The sequence below is a fragment of the Canis lupus genome, chromosome 12, assembly GCF_048164855.1.
Source record: "Canis lupus baileyi chromosome 12, mCanLup2.hap1, whole genome shotgun sequence".
NCBI lineage: Eukaryota > Metazoa > Chordata > Mammalia > Carnivora > Canidae > Canis > Canis lupus.
The window spans coordinates 28,933,127-28,956,027 of NC_132849.1; the positions used below are offsets into that span (position 1 = coordinate 28,933,127).

At 44.4% G+C, this 22,901-nt stretch overlaps 1 long non-coding RNA gene and 1 pseudogene across 1 annotated transcript; one reads left to right on the forward strand and one right to left on the reverse strand.

Moving 5' to 3' along the window:
- LOC140601406 (NADH dehydrogenase [ubiquinone] 1 alpha subcomplex subunit 1 pseudogene) overlaps positions 1–22,901 on the forward strand; it is a 218,670-nt pseudogene that overhangs the window by 26,391 nt on the left and 169,378 nt on the right.
- Positions 14,439–20,907, reverse strand: LOC140601408 (uncharacterized). Its single transcript, XR_012004418.1, has 2 exons — positions 19,663–20,907; positions 14,439–15,469 (listed from the first exon to the last, which is right to left on the reverse strand). It is a non-coding gene; the product is annotated as an uncharacterized lncRNA (long non-coding RNA).

The window sequence follows — 22,901 nt, forward strand, 5'->3', positions numbered from 1 at the left end:
TCTTTCTTCTGGAAATTAAAAAGAGCAGTCCCACTATCTCATCTTGCAATTGCTAGCATAGTTTACTATTTTCTTCTTGTGTCTAGATTTTTCCCTGCTGCGGCTCGGGACACATCCCTAGTTCAAAGCTGGTGTGTGTTTCTGCAGGGAAGAACCTCTGGATTGGTAAGGCTGCTTAGCAGGCAAACAAAACTGGCCCTGCAAGTGGGCAGCTGAACAAGTCTGGGCATGTCCTGCCTTCCGTGACTGTCTTAGTTCTGGTTTCTGTTCAGTGGATGAGGAGCAGACCCACAACTTTGGAGTGAACTTGCCTTTGTGTACTGAAGATGTGGTGGGACAATCCCACTGAGGACCATGGAAGCTTTAGCCTGAAAATGGTCCCCACTCTAGGCTCTAGGGAGTTTTAATAATGAGGAAAATACTCACATTGTAATATTAAGTGAAATAAAGCAGTGCACACTTATGTATACAGTGTGAATACATCTATGTAAACAGACTAGAAGATTAAGGGAGAGAACAGGAATGAGCAGAAGGAAATGCTTCAAAACATTAATAGTGCTTGGCTTTAGGAAGTGGGATGAATGGTCTCTACTCCTCTGTATTGTCTAGATTATCCCCAGTGTTTATAACTTTTATAATAAAGACTGTATGAACTTTTTATATAGAAGACATACATGATTTCAAGATCTTAATACTTTCCCTGCAGTTTTAAGAACATCTGATATAAGAGTGGCAGGCACCTGGGTGGCTCAGTTGGTTAAGCATCTGCCTTCGGCTCAGGTCATGATCCTGGAATCCATCCTGTCAGGCTCCCAGCTCAGCAGTCTGCTTCTCCCTCTCTTGCTGCCACTCATCCTGCTTGTTCTCTCTCTCTCTCTTTCTCTCAAATAAATAAATAAAATCTTAAAAAAAAAAAAAAAGAACATCTGATAAAAGAAACCCCGGTTACACTGACCAGCAGATGCTATCTTGATTAATATGTATTCTTTCACCATTAACCAGATAAATGTTAAACAGAAGCTGGTGGGAGCTGTTGTTAGTTGAGTAATCAGTGGATGAAATCACCTATGAAATGAAAACAAAGCAAAAACAATATAAAAACAAAAATTAACATTACATGAACTACATCAGAAGAAGACTACCCTCCTTGGGGCAGGTTAAGAAGCCTCCTAGGTAAAATGAAAGTATTTTACAATCATTTTTCAAGCACAAAATGAGCAGAAAGATACACAGTCTTCAATGGTGTTTTCCTTTACTGTTTTGCAGATCTGTCTAGAAACTCCAGTGTCCAGGGAGACAGCTCAAGGATGACCATCTTGCTTGAACTTGGCAAGTTCCTTGTTGCGATTTCTAACATGGAATTGTGAAATCATCCTGTTGGAAACTGTGAGTGCCTTGATCAATTTTTTAAAAATCGTCATATTTTAAAATATTCATATGTTTGTTGTAGACAATAGTATTCTCTCTCTCCTTCCTTTCTTCCTTCCTTCCTTCTTTCCTTCCTTCCTTCCTTCCTTCCTTCCTTCCTTCCTTCCTTCCTTCTTTCTTTCTTTCTTTCTTTCTTTCTTTCTTTCTTTCTTTCTTTCTTTCTTTCTTTCTTTCTTCTTCCTTTTTTTCAGTACACTGCTGTTCATTCAGTCATCCAGTGACAAACATTTTGGTCACCTGTAGGAGTGTGCATGTGGGTATGGCAGGATTTTTCCATCAAGACCTTTCAGTCTTGTGGGAGGGGTAAAGGATTATACTAAAATATGAAAGCAAAACAGGGAGCAGTTGGCCGCCTCACTCCTGTGCACACCCTGTCCCTTCCCTGGCTCAGTTCCTCTGTGTGCCAATAACATCTTCCATATATGTAGGATTATGCCTCTCCATTGGGAACATGGACCCATTCTTTCCTTATGTCATAGATCAGATGCTATGGGAGGGCATTGATGGCTCATCCTGGACCCATACTGTGGCAGACACTGCTAGTTGCCAACTGAGATCCCTTTTCCCTTTCTTGCTTAATTCAAAAACACATTGTATTTCAGGTGACAAAGTGTCCAGTGGAAAGACTACATTTCTGAGACTAGATTGTAGCTAGGAGAGGTCCGTGTGACTTAGTTCTACATGTGGAATTCTTACGTAGGATTTTCAGTGAGAATTCATAGTGGTGGGGCTGGGAGTGGTGTTATGCACTTTCCCCATCTTCCATCACTTCTTCCTACTGTTCATCTGGGGAATGTGGACTTGCTAGCTGGAGTTCCAGCAGCCATCTTGGACCCAGAAGTCACGTGGAGGTTGAAAGCCATTCTCCATGGTTAATCAGAAAGATAGGTGCCCCCATGCCTAGTGAACTTTGGGGCTGCCACTTCAGCCTGTGGTCCCTGTGCCAGACTCCTTTTACCTGAGACAGAAACAAAGTCCCAACTTAAGCCATTGTTACTTTTTTCAGAAACATGCACCCAGACCAAATCCTAGTTGATGTACTTGCCCAACTGTGTGACAGGTGGTGAGGCACGCTAGAATGATAGAACTACCAGTACCACATGAAAGGGGAAGGGGAGGGTCCACCAGGAAAGGGGGCTGTTAGGTAAAGTGACAGCATATCTACTCCAGAGTGCTGCCACTTGCTGAGGGCTTACTAAAGGCCCAACCAGCCCTCTGCTAAGTACTCCACCTGCATCATTATTGAATCCACACCAACATGGTGTGACAAGACTCTCCTATGACCACAGTTATTCTCAGTTTACAAATGAGGGAACAGAAGCCCAGAATGGTCACTTTCTCAATACCACTTAGTTGGGAGGTAGGTTCCAATCTGGGTCTGTTGGACCGAGACACAAACCTTTGCACCCTACACAGACCCCAAGAAGCTGTGTATATGTGGAAGCTGAAGAGTGGGTTAATCAGATCTGTGGCTTTGTCTCATCACAAAAGTGAAAGAAGCAGTTCAGAGAAGGGAGTGGTGCATGGCAAGCTGGAGACAGGAAGACATGGGCAGACCCTGCCATACCATTGCTCCTGCAGTGTGGGTGGGCAGTGCCTCTGGGTAAGGTTGGGGTGAGGGAGCCTCAGGCCAAAATGCTTTCCATGTCAGTTCTCCCAAGCCTTCACTGGGGTCGATCCCTATTACATATGATATTTAACTTGGAAGTTTCCATAAAGAGCCATTCTAAATTAAATGAACTTTCTTAAGTTCATGTTTGATTAACAACATTAATGACCCATCTGTGGCCATTAGGAAGTGTGCTCATATTTTTTCAATACAGTTCAAATTTTCCAATTGACTATCAATCGGAGAAGGACAAACATTATATGGTCTCATTCATTTGGGGAATATAAATAATAGTGAAAGGGAATAGAGGGGAAGGGAGAAGAAATGGGTGGGAAATATCAGAAAGGGAGACAGAACATGAGAGACTCCTAACTCTGGGAAACGAACTAGGGGTGGTGGAAGGGGAGGAGGGCGGGAGGTGGGGGTGACTGGGTGGCGGGCACTGAGGGAGGCACTTGACGGGATGAGCACTGGGTGTTATTCTGTTTGTTGGCAAATTGAACACCAATAAAAAATAAATTTATTATTTAAAAAAATACAGTTCAAATTTTCGATTATGAGCTTTTTCAAAGGGAAAACTCAGATTGCTTGAGGCATATGTGTCCATGAAGTGAAAATTGAGAAGCTAATACTACTGCTAAAAAAAAAAAAAACAAAAAAAAATCACTGGGCTCCAAATCAAGACGTATAGCAGCAGAATAGGCTCCCCCGATCTCTTGGAAGTTTTCAGCAGACCAAAGAATTATTTGGACATTAAGAGTTTTGTTTGGTTTTTGTTTTTCCAGTTATCAAGCCTAAGAAACTTCCCAGTTACACCAAACCATGCAAAATGATGAAGACTATCATCCTCCATTGTTTACAATGGAGAGAAGCCATTCATAAGTTCTTCTTATTAGCCAAGAATGGGAAATTTGATAGCCTTGACTCCTAATAATTTTGCTTTATGTTTTTCTTGTTAACATTTCAATATAGTCTGTCTTCACCAAACCAGAAACAGCTGATGCAGACAATAACTCAGAACATTATTAACGGGTTTGCCAGGACTAAATAATATCATGGGAAGTTGAACAGTTACTCATGGATGACGCACTCTTTACAAGCACTCATCTAACACCAGGCTATAATGCTTTCTCCATTTGAGCACCAATTCTCTTGGTTTTCCTCCAACCTCACTGGCCAAGGATGCTCAGATCCCTTCCTGTGTTTATATGATCTCTCTCCCTCTCTATGTCTCAGCCAGAGCATATCTTTAACTCCATCTCTAGAACATTAACTCTCAAATCTGCCTCCAATGTTGACATTTTCCCAGAATTCCAGGCCTACTCGACATCTCCACATGGCTGCCTGATATGCACATCCAAATGAAGGTGACCAAAACAGAACCCACGATTTTACCCTCCCCTAGACTGCCTCCTTTTGCACCACACAGTTGGTCAAACTAAAAATCTCAGGGTTATGCTTGATTAATGTGTCTCTCTCTCTCACTACCCCCAAGCCCAAACCATTCATCAGCATTACTTCTCAAACCTTTTTCTAGTAGGTCCCCACCTCTCCATCCCTGCTGTCATCATCAGACCAGACCCAAAGGGACACACTGGACTTCAGTTTCCACCTCGTCCTACATGAGTGATTTACACTTAGCAGTAAGAGCTAGTCTTAGAAAATTCAAATTGGACCATGTCATTCTCCTGTTTAAAACCATCAGTGCAGGGCACCCAGGTGGCTCAGTGGTTGAGCATCTGTGTTTAGCTTGGGCTGTGATCCTGGAGTCCTGGGATTGAGTCCCACATCAGGTTCCCCACAGGCAGCCTGCTTCTCCCTCTGCCTATGTCTCTGCTTCTGTGTTTCTCATGAATAAATAAATAAATAAATAAATAAATAAATAAATAAATAAAATCTTTAAAAAATAAAAAAATAATAAAACTCTCAGTGCCTCCTCATTGCACTTAGCATAACATCTGAGCTCCTTTCCTGCCCCCTCCCTGGCCCATCTTCTCTTCCTGTTGCTGACCAAGCATCAGCCATGGTGGCCTCTTTTGTGTCCTGTGGCACCTCAGACTCCTTTTGGTTTGAGGGGGCCTGGGCATTAGCTGATTCTTCATCCTAGAATGCTGCTGGCTGGCTCCTAGCTGTCATACAATTCTTCAATTCAATGACATCTCTTCAGAGTGACCTATCTAGATGGCCTGCTCATCTCAAGTAGTTTTCTCTTTCCTATGCTAATTTTTTCACAGTTCATGTCACTAGCTTGTATTTTTCTTGTGCCCTTATTTTCTGTCTCTTTGCATTAGAACATAAGCTTCATGAGAATAGGGCCCTTTTCTGTGTCTTTCCCAGTCAGGCCCAGGGCCTTCCTCAGGGCTTAGCATTTGGAAGGCATTCATTAAATGTTTGTTGGATGGTTGAGTTCCAAACTTCTTGCATTTTGCTCCATGCAGTCTGCTATCTTCTCTCTTATAGTCTCTTTGTTAAGTAATGTTTTGTAATCCTGCAGCTCATTCAGAGTCACTGAGTTTTATAAGATGCTGCATATTTAGTATTTGATTCATTCATTTAAAATTCCAGACTTTTGGTTTTTTTAAGATTTTATTTATGAGAGACAGAGAGAGAGAGAGAGAGAGAGAGAGAGAGGCAGAGACACAGGAAGAGGGAGAAGCAGGCTCCCTATGGGGATCCCCATGTGGGACTTGATCCCAGACTCCAGGATCACGCCCTGAGCCAAAGGCAGACACTCAATCTCTGAGCCACCCAGGTGTCCCTAAAATTCTAGACTTTTGATTATATCCCATGACTCAAATATTGTATTGAAAGGAAAACTTTCAAATAATGAACCACACATACCTGGCATTTTACCAAGTCAACGGCATTTATGAATAATAGCAGATACTTAGAAATCATCCTGATTATGTAAGCATTTAACATTTATTAACTTTTAATTCTCATGTAGCTCTGTGAAGTTGGAACTGTTTTTGCCTTCATGTGCAAATGGGCTGAGTGTATTAGTTTTCTAATGCTAAGTGAGTGCCTTGAATGGCTCCCCTTTATTAGTTCATAGTTCTGTTGGTCAGAAGTCTGAGTTCTCTGGGTTCTACACACAGGCTCTCACCCATTGAAATGATGGTGTCATCAGGGCTGAGCTCTTATCTGAAGCCTTTCAGTGAAAATCCACTTCAATGTTCATCCGAGTTGTTGGCAGAGTCCAGTTCCTTGTGGCTGTAGAGCTGAGGTCCCTGTTTCTTTGCTGGATCTCATCTCAGAAAGACTGCCCTCAGCCTGGGCATTCTTGTGCTTTGAGTCTCTGACTTCTTCTGCTTGCAGCCAAGAAAAAAATCTCTGCTTTTAAAGGGATTACCTAACGGCTCCTGGGTAGCTCAGTTGGTTAAGCATCTGACTTTGGCTCAGGTCATGATCTCAGGGTCCTAGGATTGAGCCCCATGTTGAGCAGGGAACCTGCTGCTTTTGCTCCCCCTGCTTCTGCTCTCTTTCTCTCTCTCTGTCAAATAAATAAAGTCTTTAAAAATAAAAATAAAAAAGCTTACCTGACAAGGACAGGCCCACCTTTATCTTATGGTCAATGGACGTGACCTTAATTACATCCCTTCCAGAAGATCTCTTCCCAGAAGTACTTAATGTTGGACTAAATAACCAGTAATAAGAATATCATTACTCTGCAAAAATGAGTTGCCCAAATTGCAATCCATGCTCACAAATGATTTTAATTAGAAAAAGTTCTAGAAATACCATATCAAGTGTTTAGTTTTTCCTTTTTTTTTCTTTTTTACCACCTGGCAGTGACAGGAACAGCACTGAGATTGTCAGTTTAAGTCTAAGATGGTGCTTTTTAGGGGTAAAAGATGAGGTGCCAGGACTGACCTTGAGCAGTTGTATGATACAGCTCCTGGCTCTGTCGTGGTGTTGGCAGAAGCGCATCTTGTTCCAAGTGAATGAATCAGACACATGAGAATATGATTTATTTGAGTTGATGTTTCCAAGAGATGAGTGTCTGTGTCTGAGGAAGACAGCCACTACTCTATACATCTGCCTGAACTTTGCCTTGGAAAGGCCCTGGGTGCCCATACTCCCTGCAGTATAGATCAGAAGTCAGAGCTCCAGTTCCCCATGGCCAGAGTTTCTAGCTGGCATTCAGAAATAGCCCTCTGCACTGCATGTAGGCTGCTATTTCTTAGAAAGCTGATGCCCACAAGGTTGTTGGTCCATGCCATCAGCCATGATATCCTCAGTTCTGAGGTTCCTTCATATTTTAATTCACAAGAGAAATAGATGCAAACTTGAGAATCTGGATTCTTTTTGCACCTATTATTTACTAATTTGTCAGATGTCACCTCAAGCCATGGTGTGAATCATTGCCAACCATAAGGCTGAAAGTGGAGTATGCTTTTGTTGAGATTATTTGGTCCACCAATTCCAACCCCAACATGCCTGAATACCTGAGGAGTCCAGAATTAGCACAAACGATCTTTGTGTGCAAACCATTGCATTGTGTGTATTTTATTGTTCTTAAGAATCATGTGTGGCTTTTATCAGACCCCCAAAGTGGTCTTTGTGCACCCAAAGTTAAGAACAATTGGTCTAATCTAACCCTTTTCAAATGCAGAACTAAGTACCTTCTTGAGGATCCTGAATAGGTGACCAGTTAGTCACTGTATGAAAAATTCAAGGGACAAGGACATTCAGGATGTTTGCTGAAGGATGGATGCAGTGGTAGGGTGGCTTGTCCCAGCTTGAAATAGCTAATTTGTGCCTTTCTTCCCAACTAACTTTCAGTCACATCATGTTGGTAGCTTGAAATTAGCACTAGAGGGAGAGTTTATATCAGAGAAGTCAATAAACACTACAAATCAGGGCTTGTTGTATTCATTTATATTTGGAAAGCCTATTAGCACACTGTTAGGTGGACATAAGGAAGATGGAGGGGATGACAGACAGGAAAGCCCAGGGCTCCTATTTCCATGACTGGGAGCATGAAGGTGCTGGCAGTGCCTATGGGGCCTTGCAGAATGACTATGACAACTGCTTGTGTCAGCCCAGGAGAATGGTCCTGTGGGCTAGGATTGTGGAGTCTTTTTTTTTTTTTAAATTGAAATTTGATTTGCCAACATAGAGTATAACACCCAGTGCTCATCCCACCAAGTGCCCTCCTTAGTGCTTGCCACCCAGTTACCCCATCCCCCCACCCACCTCCCCTTCCACAACCTTTTGTTCATTTCCCAGAGTTAGGAGTCCCATTCTAATTTTTCCCACTCAGTTCCCCTCCTTTCCCTTATAATCCCTTTCACTATTTCTTATATTTCCCATATGAGTAAAACAATATTATGATTGTCCTTCTCTGATTGACTTACTTCACTCAGCATAATACCTTCCAGTTCCATCCATGTGGAAGCAAATGGTGGGTATTCGTCCTTTCTAATGGCTGAGTAATATATATATATATATATATATATATATATATATATATATATATTCTTCTTTATCTATTCATCTGTCAAAGGACATTGAGGCTCCTTCCACAGTTTGGCTATTGTGGACATTGCTGCTATAAACATTGGGGTGCAGGTGTCCCGGCATTTCACTACATCTATATCTTTGGGGTAAATACCCAGTAGTGCAATTGCTGGGTCGTAAGGTAGCTCTATTTTTAACTCTTTGAGGAACTGCCACACTGTTTTCCAGAATGACTGTACCAGTTTGCATTCCCACCAACAGGGCAAGAGGGATGTGGAGTCTTTTAATGAAACATAGAAGGGGAAATCTGGAAATCTGGACAAGGAATCTTGGCAAATAGCCCAGAGCAAAGGCAAAAGGGAGGAGAGAAAAGAATGGCCCAGAAGGAGGATGATTAGTAAACTGGAGGCATTAGGATATAACATTTGGCTCACTGAGCATAATGACATGTCATAAATCCCTTAAAGAGGGGAGGATAGGAGTGAGGGGCAATTATGTGCTTCAGCCCACAACCAGCATCCAAATCTTAAGACTAATAGGGTGAGGGCATCAAGTCTCAGTAGCTATCTGTAAAATAACACCTCTAGGATTCTTTAATTTGGGGCCTTATGAAGATGATAAAAGAACTTATTGGGAAAAACCAAAACTAGACTCTAAAATTTCTACCTCATATAGAGGAGACACCAAGCTATAAAACCTATACATGGAGAATTGAACAAATGGGGGAAACATACCATGTTCATAGACTGGAAGACTCAACATAGAAAGGAGGCTAATTCTTCCCAAATTGATGATATATGGGTTTCTTGCAATTCCGTTTAAAATCCCAACAGTGGGATAGTTTGTGGATACAGAGGGCTTGAGTCTAAAATTATATAGAAAAAAAATTTATATAGAAAGAAGCCAGAATGGCTAAAGAAATTTTGAGAAAGAAGAATAAAGGTGGAGGAATTGCACTACCTGACTTTAAGACTTACTACATAGCTACAGTAGCCAAGACTGTGTGGTATTGGGGAAGGGGTGGATACATAGATCAACAGAACAGAACAGAAAGTCCAAATACAGAGACACACAAAGAAGGCGAACTGATACTCTACAAACTTTCAAAAGCAATTCAGTGGAGGAAGGATAGTGTTTTAACCAAGGGTGTTGGAATAATTGGACATCGGGCCAAAAAAAAAGAAGAACTTTGATCAGGAAACTTGATCTAAACTGTGTACCTTGTAAAAAAAAAAAAAAAAAAACAACTTAAAATTGGTCATAGATCTAATGTAGAACACTAAAACTTTTAGAGGAAAACAAGAGAAAAATATTCAATATCTAGACCTAGCATTAGGCAAAATTTTCTTAGATATGAGACCAAAAGCATAATCCATAAAAGAAAGAAATTAATCAACTGGACTTCATTAAAATGAAGACTTTTGCTCTGTAAAAGATACTATTGAAGAGGATGAAAAGACAAACCACAGACTGGAGAAAATTTGCAAATCATATATCTGATTTTAAAAATTACATCCATGGGGCGTCTGTATGGCTCAGTCCACTAAGCATCTGACTCTTGATTTCAGCTCAGGTCATGATCTCAGGGTTGTGAGATTGAGCCCTGCATCAGGCTCCGTACTCAGTGGGGAATCTGCTTCTCTTCCTCTTTCTCCCTCTCTCTCTCCCTCTTCCCTCTACCCCTCCCCTGCTCACACATTTTCTCTCCCTAAAATAAATAAGTCTTTAAAACAAATAAAACTTGCATCCAAATGTATAACGGAAGGTATAACCTCAACAGTAAGGAAATAAGCAATTCAATTAAAAAGGAGGCAAGTATTTGGACAGACATATCACCAAAAAAGACACACAGTTGGCAAATGAGCACATGAAAAGACGCACAACATCATTTGTCATTACAGAGATGCAGATTAAAGCCCTGAGGAGATCCCATTACACACCCAAAAAAATGTCTGGCAGTGTCAGCTCAGTCAGTTAAGCGTTGGACTCTTCATTTTGGCTCAGTTCAGGATCTCAGGATCATGAAATCCAGCCCTGAGACAGGCTGCTCACTCAGGGCAGAGCCTGCTTAAGATTCTCTCTCTCGCTCTCCGTTTGCCCCATCCTCCCTCCTTAAAAAATACTGACAATAGCTGTGCGGACAAGGGTGAGAAGCACTGGTCTCTCAGGCATGCGTTGGTGGAAATGCAAAATGGATGGTCCAGCTACTCTGGGAGACAATTCAGCAGTTTCTTATAAAGATATACATACAGTTAACCGTATGAACCAGCAATCCCACTGTTGGGTACTTACTATGGACACATGAAAATTTCTATCCATGCAAAAACTTGTATGCAAATGTGCACAGAAACTTTATTTGTCATAGCCGAATATGTCTCTCAACAGGTGAATGGATAAATAACCTGTGGTATATCCATACAATGGAATAACACTTATAAATAAATAAAGGAATAAATATAAGCATGCACAATTTGGATGGATCTTAAGAGCATGTGTGTGTGTGTGTGTGTGTGTGTGTGTGTGTGTGTGTGTTGGGGGGTATTTTGAAGCAGAGTGTACCTCTGCATTCCAAGTGCAGCCTCAATGAAGCCCACTCGGCACAGCTGGCCTCCCCCAGCTCGGGGCAAAGAGAGGCTAATCCCCATGGAAGTCAGTCCGTGGGGTCCACCCCCATGACGAGGTACACTCCATTTCATTGATATTTTCACACTAACCTCCTCTTTTTTTTTTTTTTTTTCTTCACACTAACCTCCTCTTGAGGAAGCTAGGCTTCATCCACCATCCAACCTGTGCCACCGTAGACACTGCTCTCTCGTGTTTTTCTTCCTCTCTTGCAAACACATGCATCTTCTTCTTTTTCCAAATCCTGCCTCTTCTATCCCTCTCAGCCATCCTCATTACCTTAGTGAAAAACACCACCTCTTCATCAGAGGGGACTTTTAGTTGGATTTGTAGTTGTTTCAGGTTTTTAGTTGAAAGACTGTAATCAGATACTACTTGTCATTACATTTAAAAAATTGATGTCACTTTTGCTGCAAATGATGAAAATACCAGAGCGTATGGAACATGCCCGTAGCCCCTCCTCGACTGGTTGGTATCCGGTGCTGTGGAAGGGGAACCCTCCCCAGGGCCAAGGCCTGCCCTTGAGCACTAGGTTCAGTCCCTCTTCCCAATTCCACCAAATTTCTTCTGGTCCTCTCCTGTGTCATTACGATCTCCCTTTGTAGTAAGTGTTTTCTATCAGTAAGTGTCCCGGTAAATTGTTATTTCTCTTAAGAACAACAACAAAGGACATTTCTCTGGACCTCATTTCCCTCTCCAGTTCTAGCTATTTCCAGAAAGTGATGTCTCTCCTCACTGTCTTCCACCCGTCTTCCCCTTTTCTCTCTTGTCTCTTTTCAGATCTTCACCAGCTCCTCCCCACATGGACCTCCCTCACCAAATGCAAGATGCTCTCCAGCCGCCACCCCCGTGGCCACACAGCCATGCTTCCACGAGTGTTCATTCTCTCCTCTTAAAGCATTCGTGTTCACTTGTTTCCTCAGGCACTACACTCTCCTTGCTTCCCTCCCACCTGGCTGGTCCCTGGTCCCCTATCCTCCCTCACCATCCCTTTCTGCTGGCTCATTTCACCCCCTAATCTGCTAAAGCCACGGCACCCCAGGCCTCAGTTCTTGCTTGTTTTTTCTATACTCATTCGTCTGATGAACTCATCCACCCTCATGGCTATATTCCATCTAACTTAAGATGCACCATCAAGTTCAACTTCCACCATGGAAGGAAAAAAACAACAGCACTGCCAATTAAACTCTTACATCCCATCATTCTAATCACAGGTGCTCCTTTGCTCTCAGAATCCCTGGGCTGCCCTGGAATGAGTAGTAATGCTTCTCTGGGTGGGAAATGCTTCCTCTGTGGGGAAACAGGATTCAGACTCTTCTATTTTTTCCTCCCAGTTCTCTTTACCACCCAGCCTGTGGGATCCCTATATGGTCTTGGGGAGGTATCACCTGGTAGGTACTATAATGAGCCCCGCCACATAGGATTGTGCATATCATGGACTATGTAAATTTACTCTCTGGGGTTGCACAGTGTACAACCTATACAACTATATATTGTTGTCTGAGTTCACCCAATTTTCCATATTTTTTTTCTTTCCTCATAATACCCTTTCCTAAACTTCAGAAACTTCAGAGTAAGACTGAGATTCTTGAGTTTTGGGCATTCTTCCCTGTCATCCCTGAGACAATGGCCATAGTCCTGGGCTTTGCTCCATTGGGCACCCCTTACCCTATCAATGTGAGTAAAAGTAGCCAGGCTGTAGCTGGCATAGATGTGAGAGCCCATCCTGGAATCAGTCATGGTGACAAGGGATGACATTCCCTTGTTTTGCTTAGTCTAATCAAAGCTCTGCCCTGGGTATGGAGTCAACCAAGTGTCAAGACTATGACTAACAGGGGAGGGATAAGATGAACGGGGGGCATCATGGATCTACTCCATGAGGTCAAAGCCAGGGGAGATATGTGGGAGATGGAAGTGACTGGAGCCTGTGTTGAGGCCCATAGACAGGAAAGGAGAGAAGAGGCTTATATTTGATTAAGAACAAAATCCTAGGAAAGAAGTGAGGATAGAGTGAAGGGTGGTGCTGGATTTGCAAGAAGGGAATAATGGATTCTCTCCTGAGCAAGAGGGTAGTGGGGAGACCTGTTTGCTCGAATAATGGAAGGATCATGAAGGACATTCCCTGATGCACTCATGTCCCTGATCGAGAATAGTGCTGTCTGTCCAGGCATTGGTGGCATGTACTTCTTGGGATGTGCTGGTGGGTAATTCTAACTCACTCTCTCCATCAGTGGGAACTCTTAATGTTGTAAGGGATAGGTCACTCCAAGGCTCAGATTTTGATTTACCATTCAAACAATTAGAAAACACATCTCCCTTACACACATTTGCAGAATTTGGGAGACTATACCATGATGTGAAAGGATGTGTGTGTAAAAAGTATTTGAAAAGCCTTTTGTGGGAATTCCACATGGCCTGAGGGTTAGGAATGTGGGCTCTGACACCAGGCAGCCTGAGTGCACATCTGGGCCCTGCAACCTTGGGCAGGTTCCTGGCTCTCTCTGGGCCTCAGTTTCCTTGCTAGAAAGTGGGGATGACCTTACTCAGATTTTGAGGATCAGAGATTGTGAATACCTGTGCATGTTTAGGAGAATTACTAACATATAACAAATACTCTTCAATGTAAGTCATCAATATTTATGAGAATCCCATGACATGCTAGAATGCACTGTCCTCAGATTGTGCACTCTTCTGGAGTGAAACTTGTTTATTGTACTAATTCAATGAAACCTAAATTTTTACAATGCTATTTTCATTGGCAAAAGAACACGTAGACATTTAAAAATTGTTTCCATTTCACCATGTTTAGAGTGTCACCATTGTTTCCTTTCTGATGGAGTATGCAGAAATTAGCCAGTTGATAGAGAATACACTCTAGAACATTCCGTATTAACAATTATGGGAGACAGTGCTACTGATACACCTTAATGAATGTTTTATTTATGAATATGCTGGGAATGGCCTCCCCCTTCTCACTAATATTCTCTCCCTACTTCCCAGCTCAAATGAGAAGAGCTCTGGATGGAAGTACAATCAGGAATTAAGACAGCATTCATAGGATCATTCAATGCAGCACCAAATACAGTTCCAGTGACCTTCCACGGTGACGGCCCAAATTGCTGCTTTAGGAGGAGACCCAGGTTCATGTCTGAGGCCTTGCTCTAGAATATTCCAAAAGGCTCGCTGTAACAGTGTTACTGTGGAAAACCCACAGCTGAAGTGATGAGGCCTCTGGCAGGGTCCTTCCAGCGGGAGGGTGTGGCCACCACGTGGAGCCTACATTTCCCAATTATTTCAGATTTCTTTAATTTATTCCTGGTGATTTTTAAAAATTAATATTTATTTTTTAGTTCCCTCTCAGGGACTAATGAGTTGACTTAATACAAGTCTTCATAAATAAAATAAGGTCTGGCTTTCTATATATAGGACAAAAATCACAGCCTACGCCCCTGTGGACTCTTGGCATCGGTGTAGACTTCCCATGGCTGCTGGGTCCCCACCGGGTACAAGATGTCCCTTGGGGATGACACACAGCCTTGCTAAAGCCCTGTTTTCAGGCTGTTCATGAGGCTGGTGTCCCCAAGCCCCATTCTCCCCTAGAGAAAAACACAGCGATGAATTGCACAACAAAGCCATCCCTAAATTCCAGAAAACCAACAGGCTTTCCACTCTCCTGGGGGGAAAGAAATCCCTGCAAGAAATGAGAGTATTTGGCCAGTTGGCACACTGCAGATTTCAAGGGAAGTCAAAGCACTTGGTCCTGATAGAAAATGCCACGACTGTCTTGTTAAAAGAACCTAATAGAATACTGAACAAGTATTTTTTCCCCTAAGATGAACTTCGCTGTAAAAGGAAACTGAGTCTTCTGACCCCTCCGGAGTGAGGCCCACTGCACATTGCACATGTGGCTTGCCTGTGTCTCCTGTCATCCAGCAAAATGTAATTTCCATATTTTCTCTGTATCCTTTAGGGGTATCAGAGTGTGGCCTACCCAGCAGTAGGCATTAAGTCAAAACGTGTTTTTAAGAGCTCCAGTGTTCACTCATGGCCTTGTGTGTGTGACCTTCCAGAAACCATGGTTGTCCTGATGCAATCAGGGGCTTCTCGAGAGGCAGCTGAGCATCACGCGGATCCTGCTCTCCTCCATAGTCTCTCATAATTGAAAAATGCAGGAAGCTGTGGAAGACTGCCCCACCCCCGGGATCATTCCAAAGAAAAACTGGGTGGCAGAGACTACTCTCTGCTCTTGCCTCTTAACATGCACCGACAATTTTTAAAAGTTCGATTGTTATACCTTCATTTCATTTCTTGGGATTTTAATATTCAAGTCTGGCAAAATCTTGCAGTCTAAAAGACAGAGAGAAAAGATTTTGTAAGTCACTTAATCCCCAAAGCAGAGCACACACCCTCCTAATAAACAACTTTGAAGAGATCATGATTTTAGAGCCCACGAATAGGTTATGTCAGAGGAAGAGATGCAGAAGAAACCATGCACTGAAACAAGTCTTGCCTGGGCAATGTAGACCCCACCTCCTTAGAGAATAAGGCAATATCCCGTTCTCCTGCCTTCTCTGAAATGCCTTGAAAAGAGCAAGAGTTTCGTAGGAGCAGGAGCGTTGCAACATATTACAAAATGTCAGTGTATATTTGAAATTCAAATGCACATGAGAGTCATGCATTTTATTTTTCTGTGGTTCAGATCTCCTAAATAAAGCATTTCCCCTCTGTAGGCGCTCCGCCCCCGCCCCGACCCTGGGGGGCTCCACATGAGGTCAGCATCTGGGTCGCTTTGCCAGGGTCAGAAGACTGTTCTTCCAGGAAGGGCTGCAGAGACCCTGGGAACGGGACCAGCCCAGCTCACAAGTATGAAGAGAATGTCGGAGAGGAAGTGGTGGCTGTGAGTCAGCATGAGTCATCTCGTTCCAATGAGAACGAAGACTGAGGTGTGCGCGCTTTTTTTTTCTGCCTTTTTTTTTTTACTCTTTTTTTTTTATTCTTTCTTTTTCCTTCTTTTTTTCTTTTTTCTTTTTTTTTTTTTACTTTCTTTTTTTTTTTTTGGTCTCAGTCATGTGGACATCATTGGGAATGGAGGGAAAGAGTGACTGCATGGCTGGTGCTTGCTGAGCCGCGGGCTGGTATTCCAGAAGGGCTGTGCCTGAGTCGGTGTCTGCTTCAGACCTTCGGGGCCCCGGCGGCGGGAAGGTGGAGTCAGCCGCTTGTCCCTGGTGAGTACGTCTCTGTCATTTTTGCCATCATTTCTGCCGTCTGCCTCAGAGTCTAGATGGGTTAAAGCTGTTGCATCTTGGAGGGGACACTGCATTCGAGACTTTGAGGGTCCCTAATTTTAGAGCAGTTGCTGCGTCTGCCCCGCCCCATCGCTACTGTATTTCAGCCTGCTGTCTCAGGGCTTAGCTGGGAGAATGTCCATACTCCGGCTACACTGTCGTCCTGGAAGAGGCAGTGATGCTCGGTTGGAAGCTAAGCGGTTCCAGACTCCGCTCTGGAGCCCCAGTGAAGTTCAGAGATGGAGGTGGGTGAATCGGTGCTCACCCAGGGGGACTGAGGTTGGGCCAGCTTCCGCTTCTCAGAGGTGGAGGGAAGACAGCCCCCGAGAAGTTTCTGGCCGCGTGGTCTGAGCTGCCCAGTTTTTAAGTGCAAGAAATACAATAGAGAGGCAGAATTTTGGCATATGAATGATTCTGGGAACTTACTTTATGTCTTTTCTTTTTGCTTGCGAGTGAATGTCCCAAACTGTAGTAAAATCAGAAAGAAAATATGCAGGGGTCTGGGGGCTGGTGCCTAGGGGCTGGGGTTGGGGAGGGTGATGGTTGGGTTGTTGAGTCCCTGAGGCCTGATATGACCTTGATAATGTGTTTCTCAGCCTGTTACTATTCTGAAGAGGCTTAGCTTTACAGTCAAGTAAAATACAGGAAACTTTTTTTTTTTAATGTCATTCTAGTTACTGTAAATGAACGGTTAAAATGTCATAAATACCTTGTGATAAACATTTTTTGAATTTGCTTAAAAACCTGCACATCAGTAGGCAGGGTATGACAGGGAGCTTTTTTCAGTAGAGTCATTTGAGTGTGTGGGCTTTCTGGGTTAATAATGAGTCAGCACCAGATTTCTATAATTGGAGCAGCTCTAAGAGAATAAGCGATATGCCCCCAAGCACAGCATGGTGGCTGGCTGGCCCTCCAGGAGGATCTGACTGTTTGGTCTTTGTTGAAAATCAACTTTGGGTGCCTCCCTTGTTTGGTGACCACCCCCCTCCCGCTCCCAGCTTCAGTCCCAGCTCTTCTGTGTCCTTGTGAAGCCCCTTTGCTAAGGGGTCCTTACACCGGACCCTCCCCTTCGGCTGAAGTTGACTTTTAGGGTCTGCCTTGACAGAGCTGATTGAGCATACGATTTGTTAAATTAAAAATCCAGAGTGTATGAAGGGTAGGGATAGCCCAGGGTTAAAGCTACATCTAGTGTCCCGCCATGTGACACCTGCGGGGGGCATCAAGTGGGAGCCGGAAGGGTCACAGCTTGAGCTTCAAAGCAGGCGTTATGCATGTAGCATGCAGCGGGGAAAGGGTAGGGGGTGGGAAGGTGTCACATTAAAATCAGAGAGCCAGATTCCAAGGAAGAAATCCTCCCTTGAACCTTACTCTTATAAACTGAGAAAAATGCCAAGAAAAAAATTATAACAAAAACAAAAACAAAAACAAAAACAAACCTGGAGTTGTAGGCTGGTGGCTCTAAGGCCTAATGCATCCTATTTGAATCTACCCCCAACCCTCTCAAATTCTGTTGGCCTGCCCAGGATTGGTGTTTGGGTTCTTTTTCTTTTTCTTTTCTTTTCTTTCTTTTTTTTTTTTTTTTTTTGTATTCTGATCACTATGATGGGGTCCTATATTCTTTGGATCACGGGCCCCATTGAACCCTAATACTGCAAGGCTCTGTTAGCCTTGGGCTTCCGGACCATGACACTGCCTGCCTTAGAGGGCCACTGGGAGGGCTTAGAGAGTAAGCATCTGCCAAGGGCTTCCAACAGCATCTGGACACAGAGGAGCCCCCATCGACGTTAGCTCTATCAGCTTCCCTTCTTACCTGGACTCTCAAGGCATGTGGGCTTGCGGCCCCAGAATTAGTGACATCACTTTCCCAAGCAAGATCTTGTGATTTCAATGTAATCAGTGGCAGTTCCAAGGCTGACAGTCTCCGGATCAAGTCAGGACCTCAGCAAGGCAGACAACAGGGGTTTCCGAGGTGGGAGCCCAGCCCAGTCTGTCTCTCTCTCGGTGAGTAATCTTTGTAAGCGCTCAGAGAAATGCCATCTTCCTGGAGAGAAGAGCCCCAAAAGGCAAAATGCCTTAGGCAGTGTTGTGGTGGCTTATGCACACTAGCATTCTCTCTTGTCCCCATTTCAGAGAACACACCAGGAGTCAATGTGTGTTTGTTACCGGGCGGAGTCTTCAATTCCCCTGGATAAGCGCCGTCGGGAAGTAGTTTTGAGGTGGTTGATTTTATTTGAGACCTTGATTGTATTCTTTGATGTAGAATTCAGGCAGTCGTATGAATGCTGGAAGTCAATTTACCGCTTACCCAAGAGAAATAAGCCTGTGGCGAACTGACAGAATCACTTTTATAATCAGGAGAGTCATTTAAAAAGGCCAGAAATAAGGCCATGGGCAGGTCTGAATAATAGAGCATTCATTAATATGATGTGCTGCTTTGTCATATTTTCCAACTAAGAAAGATGCTGATTCTAATGAGGATGCGGGCAAAGACTAAAAAGAGAAACAAACTACAAGAGAAATGGAGCAGATATTTTAAAAGGACACCTGCAGCAAAAAAGAAAATGCTGACAGTTTGATGATATTTGGAAATGGCCTGGTGGCCTGTTGTCATGGCCCCCTGAGCTTCGAGACTGGCCTATTGCTGCTGGCCCCATCTCCCACTCCACACCGTTCATCAGGACCCCTACCTGGGCTTTTATCCCTCTTGCCAAGAGGTTAGCATGGTCCCCACCATCTATTGCCATACGGAGAGCTTGCCCTCATGTTGGGCAAGTTACATAGCTTCTTGTTGTCCCACCTTCCTCACTGTGAAAGGGAGTTAATAATAGTACTGGCCTCTTGGGTCCTTGTAAAGATCCGTGATGATTAGCACACCGGTTATAGTGAGACTTGATAGCTGTTAAGTACACGATTACAGATTCAGACATAGACCCAGACACCTTTCCGTCTCTACCCGGGCCCTGGGCCCTGTGGGCATCCATAAAGAATTGGCTCTGGGTTCCTGAAGTGAGATCCCATCTGTGTTGTGTTCTGCATTTGCAAGATATTTATTGATTAGGTAAATGGGAAATGTTTCATGGCTCTCTCCTGGAAAACCCAGAGTACTAGATGTCACCGTCATCGTGGCCATCATGGTTTCTATTGTCCCCATCATCACAGTGGGGACAGCTCCCCTTGTCTTCAGCCCAACCACGTGGTAGTAAATTTCTGTGCATTTCCTTTACCCCTCAGCCCCCAACACACACACATACCCACCCTGGAAGATAGGAAGGATGGCCAATTACTCAACTTCTTCAAGGTGCAGGAGTCCTAGGCAGGTATATCAGGCTGAGCAGCTGCTTTGAGGAGTGCCTGGCAGAGGGGGGCGGGACCTTCACCTCCATCAGAAGAGGAGAGTCAGGAAAAGCAGGGGACCAGGAGGGTGCTCTCTGTAATCCGGCAGAATGGGATGGCAGGCCAGAGAATCCAGGACCACTGGCCGCGGACCTGCTTCCAGGGTGGAAGCAGCTGGATGCTGTACTTACGCTTCCTGTCTAAGGTCAGCTACTGTCAATTTCTGGTTGTTTGCGAATCATCACAGTATATGGGGCTGAGTCATTTTGAAAATATTAAGTAAGGTACACTTAAAACTAAAACCAGGGTGAGCATAACATGTCCTTTCCTTGCCAAATCTGAAGATATCCAAGATCACGCAGTGCCTCAGGAGCTGAATCTTCACACTCATTCTACAGGGATCCAGAAGTAATGCCAGTTGTGTCCCTTGACACGGTCAGCCTTCTGTGGTACTGCCCTGCCAACATAAGGCATCAGGTGCTTCATACATCTCCTTTCTGAAAGTCGAGGCTTTGCATGTGCAGCATGGCTGTATTGTTTGTCTGTTCTAAATGGTGCCACTTTATGGGCGGTTTTGTTCTGCAACTGCAACCTGTGCCAAAATCCAGAGGACCCTCTCTGCTCGCAGTGCTGAGGCAGGACAGTGGTGTGCTTGGCCCAGTGCTTCAGGGCAGAACTTGGGCTCCTCACAACTTCAACAGGGTTCTGGTTAGACCACAGAGCTCAGGCGAGGGGAAGCCAGCAGTGGATCAGAAGGAAGTTGGGTCCACAGGAAGGAGGAGTGGTTGGGAGGCTTGTTTGGTCTCAGATGATTCCTCTGATTAAAGAAAAGCAAAAAACACCCGGTTTCCTTGCATTTTGTATAATCAAAAAAGCTAACGGTGATGGCAAATGTTATCCATGGCGGTTTTCCCGTGCATCCTTTGTTTTTAGGATCCATTATCCTGCAAGGGAGGGCTTCTCCCCAGAGACTTTTAGCATTAGCCTTTCCCTCCGTGCTGTCCTTTCAAAAGTTTATCATACTTAAAATACTGGAGTTTTTAGCAATGGCATAAATGGGTCATTTTAGCTGTTATTCCTGGACGTTTACATAGTGTGAGAAGGATGCATGGGTTTCTATCAATTTAGGTAGATAGAAAGGAAAGTTTTACAAAATAGCCGTGCTCCCAGCAAGTGTCAGGCTTACTTTCCCTCAGACAGAAAAAGATTAGAAGCGGGCTGTCAGTGCAAAGGTCAGTGGGCAGCCAGTTCATTCATCTCTCTTCTCTGCATTCCTTAGCATTGGCTTCCTTCCTTAAAGTTGTCTTCTGGTTTTAATAGAGCTGCTGGAGCTCCAGCCATCACCTGTGCATTCCACACAAGAAGAAAGAGGAAAGTAGGGGACAGAAGGCTAAGCAGCCTAGGTGTCAGGCTCCTTTAAAGAGCTTTCCTAGAACCCGCAACCTACCCTTTCTGCCTATATCTTTTATTGGCCACCGTATCTGTAAAGCAGCCTGGGGAATGCAGCTTTTTAATTAGGCACATTGCTGCCCCTGACAACATAGCAGTTGCTGACAACACAGGAAGTAGAGGAGAATGGATGTAGGATAGGCAACAAGCAGTCTCCACAACAGAGTGCTCCTGAAGACAGCTAGATTGATGTTTTACAGCATTCTCAGTCCCATGACTGGAACCAGGACAAGTCGCTTAGCTCGGCTGGGATCAGGATCTACTTTGTGAAATAACCACGTTGCTCTCATCAGAACTCTCAGGAGGAGACTGTGGCTTCAAGAGCCCTGAACAACTTGGAAAACGGCATTCAAAAGGAGAGAAGCCATTTGTTTGACTTTGGTATTAATAGTCAAATAAGATTTCCTTTCATTCATGCGTTAGCAAATACTTCACATTTACCCAATAAAATAATGATAATTCAAACACTGCTTTGTTTACTGAGTGCCTGCTTGGTGCCAGGCACTCTTCTGGATGCTCTGCAAATATGATCTTCTGGAGTCCTCACAGAACTGTGTGACAGATTATCGTCATCGCCCCCCATCATCCGGACAAGGAAGCTGGGGCACAGGGAGGTTAGGGGAGATGGCTAGATCGCAGCGCTAGTAAGGAGAGGAACTTCGTTTTGAACCCGACAGTCTGGTTCTTTGGCCCAGGGACGAGGAGGTGAACCAGCAGACCGGGTCTTTCCTATTTATATCTTTCTGGTGAAATAGACTTGAGCCCAATACTGTCAGGCCGCTCTCAGCGCCCCAGGGGACGGGTGCAGGGAGGCGGGAGCCCTCACATCCTGTAGCACCTCCTGCCTAGAAGGAGAGCAGTCCAAGCTTAGCGTTCTTCCCCCGCACCCCACCCCGGAGCACAGACCAGGAATCCCAGCTATGTCTGGGTTCATGACTCACGCCCTCCCTTGCAGCCGGCTTTTCCAGAGTCAGCTCCTGAGTCAGGACCGCGCCCTTCCAGCCCTGAGGCTACAGACTGGGCTTCATCCAGACTGGCCTTCAGAGGTTCGGCAGTGGTCCAGCAAAGAGCAGGATGGCCGAGGTAGAAAAGTTTCAGCTCCAAGGACGTGGAGTTTATTCACAGCATTCAGCCCCATCAAAGGCCGGAGAAGGTGGACCTGTCACACCCTCCTTTCCACATGACCCCATCATCTGGTGACACAACCAGGGCCATGAGGATGCATGAGGACAGGGTGGGTTTTTTCAGCAGGGGGTGTTTGCTGTAATTCCACCCTGGACTAAGTCCCCTTCTGTGTGTTCTTTGCTTTGCACCATCTCAGAGCCTCATGGCATCCCTCCATCGTCCTCCTCCAGCTCCTTTACATTACATGCCGCATTTACGCCATTGCAGGCGGAAAATTCAGACAGGCAGGTGGAGTGGCCGATGAAACACATAGGCTGCAATGTGTAGTGGGGATTTGGGGAAAGCTCCCTGAAGGAGCCTGACATCTAAGAGGCTTAACCTTTTGTCCTCTACCTCCCTCTGTCCTCCTGTGTGGAATGCAAAGGTGATGGCTGGACCTCCAGCAGCCTCCTTGGAATCACAAGACAACTTGGAGAAAGAAAGGCAGCGCTAAGGAGGGCAGAGCAGACAGATGGCCACAGGGTTTTGGGAGGCTGGAAATGTGAGATGCCTGGAGATGTGACTATTCCTGCAGTGGGTTTACCTGC